Source organism: Triticum aestivum, chromosome 7B, assembly GCF_018294505.1.
Source record: "Triticum aestivum cultivar Chinese Spring chromosome 7B, IWGSC CS RefSeq v2.1, whole genome shotgun sequence".
Classification (NCBI taxonomy): domain Eukaryota; kingdom Viridiplantae; phylum Streptophyta; class Magnoliopsida; order Poales; family Poaceae; genus Triticum; species Triticum aestivum.
In genome coordinates, this window is record NC_057813.1 from 167,461,085 (window position 1) to 167,465,762 (window position 4,678).

Here is a 4,678-nt window from a genome sequence, read left to right on the forward strand (position 1 = left end):
GTCGTCCAAATCCGTCAAAGACGGTGAGTCACGCTTCTCTCATAGAGCACAACGCGGTCAATCTCTTCTTCCTCGTTCTCAATAGATCTGACCTAGATCTCTAGAGATGGCGCACCGGTGACGCGGGTCTCGGCGAGGAAGGCAACATTTGCTTTTTGATCTCTGTTTTCCTGTGGTGTTGCTGATGTTGGGCTTGTCCTTGGTTTGGCGGCGCTCTTCGGACCAGAACGCGAGATCGTTGAAATATAGGGATTAGGTCACCGCTCTACACCATTCTCGCGTTCTCGACATGGATGCCAAGATGAGTCTTCACCTAAGCCACTGCTGAGTATCTCTATTAATTGACTGTTGCATTTATTTCTAATTGAAGACATGAATAGTGTTGAGCATAAAGACGAATCAAACAAAAACCAAATCAAATAACCAAAATTTTGGTTTAAGAAAATTCGGTTAGCTAGGCTACTAAGGCCTTGTACAATTTTAGGTGCTTACAAATGTGCTTAGAGAAATATACCGGATTTTTCTAAAACACCATTGCCTATTTCTACAGAAGGGGTACCTAATTAAATGTCTAACCACTATAAATAAGCATCGGTGCTTAAAAACATATTGATTTTTTAGGAGATTTATTTTTTAGGCACCTTTGCTTTTTTTGAGAGCACCTTTTTTTGAGTAATTTTTTGAGAGCACCTTGCGTTGTAGGACCCCTAACCGAGCCAGATTCTTGGTCGAACCGAAATGGTCGAAATCATCCCAGCCCAAACCCTCACTGCCTTCGGCCCAGTACTAGCCCACCCAACCCCATGCGGCCTAGACCTAACCAGCACACACGCCCACAGCCCCGCACCGCACACACAAAGACCTAACCTCCTGCCCTACCACCCCGACTCAGCCGCCGCCGCCGCTACTCATCTGAGCTGCTTGAGACGCCGTCGGCGCCAGAGTGATCTTCATCTTCTTCCCCACCCGGCCACCCCCGACACCGACTTCCGCGGCGACTGGCATCTCCCGCATCTCGGCCCTCACCTTCTCACTGATCGCCGGCCGTCGCGTCGTCGTTGGACTCATTGCACACAAGGGAAGGAGAGGACCAGAGGAGGACAAGGACCCGCCGTCGCCCAGAGTCCACACACCTTCGATTCGATCTTCGAGGCTTCGACATAGTCCCAATACTCCACATCGGCAACTCATCGGCGACCTCGGTCCACCTCGGCATCCCGGCTCCGTCTTCTCCAGTTTGCCACCACATCTTCCACGGTAGAAGCTAAGCAATCAGTCAAAGTAATAAGCGCCCATCTCCCATCAGTTGTCTTGAATTTTTGTTTCATTCTTTGTGTACTGTCCTGTATGTACATGGTAACTTGGATGCACTGTTCTGCATTACTAGTGACTTGTTGTTTTATTTTTGTTTATTCTGCATAGATGTTCATATGATGTTAGTGGAGAATCAGGGTTCTACTAGTATTTGTATTTTACTGATGTTAGTTGTAACTTGTATTTTGGAATTCTTGTTAATTCTTATTGCGTATAGAAGAATGATCCCATGAATTCTAATTATGTTCCTGATTTTTAGATGGTTCAACCTTGTGGAGTTGGTGATGTTGAGATGACTGAAGAGGAAGTGCAAGTCTATGAAGAAGAAAGAAAGAAAGGAGGAGCATGAACAGAAAAAAGAAGCAGATGGATGAACAACCTGGAAGAAGGCAGAAGAAGAAAAGATCACACGCATGGGATCACTTTTCTAAGGTACTAGTAGTGTGCTCAAGCAAGCCCAAGGTTAGGCTTCTTCCACTTATGCACAACTTTGAATCACTTAGTAGCAGCTATGGTTGCTAGTTTAGAATGGTACTTTAATGTACAATAAACTGTTTTCATTTTTTTCGAAAATGAGATGCTCTTAATTAGAGGTGTTACTTATTATGTGCATCTTAATCAATAACATAAACTTGGAGGTTTTATATTTTAGTAAATTATGTATGTATTGTTCTTCATCGTTGTACACATGAACTTGTTATTGTCGTGAGTATTCCAAGAAAAGCATGGTTCTTCCTTCCAGTTTAAGATATTTTTATTTTCATATTGTTTTCAAAGTTTTAGTTGTCTATTTATGTTGCTCTGACAGGGAATATTATAATGATGTGAATGATTGTTGGTTCGTCCAGAATTTTCAGGAGGTGGCAGAAGTTGTCGTTATAATAGCAACAATGAAATGGAATATGCGGACTGGACAACTTTGTGGCAGAGGAAGCTAATGTTCATTTAAAGTTGTGGAAGATACTGATGTATACAAGTAGATTTGATATGCAAGATGATGTATCTGTAGTACTTTGCTTGATACTGATTACTAAGTTTGAAAACTTGTTTATGTAAATTTGTGTTCAAATCTGATTCTGTTTATAATGCACTTATATGTGCAATGTGTATGTGTATGTGGATTTGATCTATGGAATATCTTAATGAATTGTAAAACCTACTTTTATATTTGTCTGAATCAAGTGGAGGCGTGTCTCTTCCTCACTTTCTTACGTGGGAAATTTAGACCATGACCCGCCTATGTTTAGCGAATGCAAAATGGCAGCTATGTGCTCTAGCATAGTATTAGGCCGACTATTTTGTAATAACAAATGTGTTACTAGGGTGATTGACCACTATTAGTTATTGTGTTACAGTTTACGGGAAATTATGTTACTAAATGTGTTACTAGAGCTAAAATAATAGTTACCAATTATGTTACAGGAATTAGAAAAACGTGTTACTCCTGCTGTTACTATATCTATGGAAATATGTTACTACTCGTGCTGCTATAGTTATAAAAACGTGTTACTGGTGCACTTAGTAACACAAATGATACATGTTACTACAGTAGGATTGTAACACAATTTTTAACATGTTGGAACGAATATCATGTGTGACAATAGATACATCTTAGTAACACGGCCTAACGTAACACATCTCAAAATGCGTTACTATATAGCGCGGTAACACTTTTTGGAGTAACACAAGTTCATGTTACAAAAGCTCTGTCCTCCTGTAGTGATTTAGGAACGAAGGAGTATAATTTTGTGCATGGCACATGGACCCGGATGCTGAAGAGGCTTCTGGCAATGTTACCAAGCTTCCAACATTTGTTTACATAATTGACGTACTATACAAATAATTTCCAGCGACATGAAATTGTACAATGGTGTGAGCATTCAGCTTTTGTTTCGTGTGTCGTGCCATCGATGCTCTTTCGGAAACAATAAAAAACTAACTTCCTTGCTAATCTCAATTATTAGCAGATCAGAGCTAATATTTACATCACGACTAAAGACAAAGTTGTGAGAAGGTGTTAAATTAAAATTGATCCATGATTTCATTGGCAGCAACGTCCACCCAGCTCTGTCTAAATCAACAAGGCATGTTGGGAAAAAAGTAGCTGTCTGGAGCATGCAACATTCTGATCATTTTGTGTAGTTCCACTAAAATAGAGTTGAGCGTCCCTGTTCCAAAGATATTAAGTGTGATTACGATAATAGAGGACTACTGATGAAACAATAAACACACAAATAGAAGCCGGTCACCTTTGCAGTCTCTCTTAAGACTAACTAGTTGGAGAAGATTAGGCTCGGAGTTGGATGAGGAGGATAGAGCAAAACCAATTTCCCTTTGTGCAGTCACACTGAAATGTAGAGGCGTTGCTCGTGTGACATTTTAGTACAACTGCACAAAACACTCTTAAGAAAAAAAGTGATTTGTGCAGTTCACCAAAAGGTCCCAATAGCAACGAGGTGAAATGGATAGCCCTGTTTGCAAAAAAGAGGTAGAAAGGAAACAATTACTGGCCAATAACAGTTGATGACACATGCGACGACAAAAAAGAAGCATATTCCTTGTCCTAAGGGAAGATAACATCACGGTTGTGTTTGTCTAAAACGGTGTGAGGACGTGATTGCAATATGGAAAGTACACCAGATGAGCTACATTTTGGGCAAAGAACTATGGAAGATCCACATGCAGCGACGTGGGAAGACGGGCAGTGGAGCAAGGCCGGAGGGGATACCTGGAGGTCGTCGGGATGTAACTAGGTGAGCGGCGGCGGGCGGAATCTGCCCGTACTGCGGCAACAAGCAGGTGGCATAGGCCCTACCGCGCCGGAGCTTGATCAGAGAGAACGGCGTGTACCGCAGATCGGGACGTGCTTCCTCGACGCTGTCGAACAGAGAAATGATGCACTTCCTCCCTTTCCCCTGGCAGACGGGATGCGGCCGGATCACTGACCAACGGTGAGAGAGAGAGATGCCACCGCAGCCTTGTGTGAGATACTCTGAAGAGAGACAGACCAGGCAGGCATGCTCCATTGTATATAGTGCAGCGGACTACCGTTTTCTCCATAAAAATCGTTTTATATTCTGTGTACGTGCCATTGAGTGCTATAACTTTATTTAAAAATAACGCGCCAACGTGTCAAGTCGAACTTTGTTTCGTGCACGCGTGGTACCACGACCTCCCTAGGTAAACAACCGCTACACGCGTTCAAATTAGCACGTGGGCTGCCATTTCGTAAAGAAATGAGCTCCACCGTGTACCCGCGCGGGTGTGGCTGGGCACAAAGCGTGAGTATGTGCATGGTGCACCTATTCTCTTCTTGTACACGTCCACCACCTATGTGGGGTTGTGTGTGAGAGATACAAACCTA

General features: G+C 42.6%; 1 long non-coding RNA gene across 1 annotated transcript; it reads left to right on the top strand.

Annotated features, from left to right (window-relative positions):
• The first annotated feature begins 847 nt into the window (after window positions 1-847).
• On the top strand, window positions 848-2,479 carry LOC123162622 (uncharacterized). Its single transcript, XR_006481368.1, has 3 exons — window positions 848-1,281; window positions 1,574-1,776; window positions 2,163-2,479. It is a non-coding gene; the product is annotated as an uncharacterized lncRNA (long non-coding RNA).
• The last annotated feature ends 2,199 nt before the right edge of the window (window positions 2,480-4,678 follow it).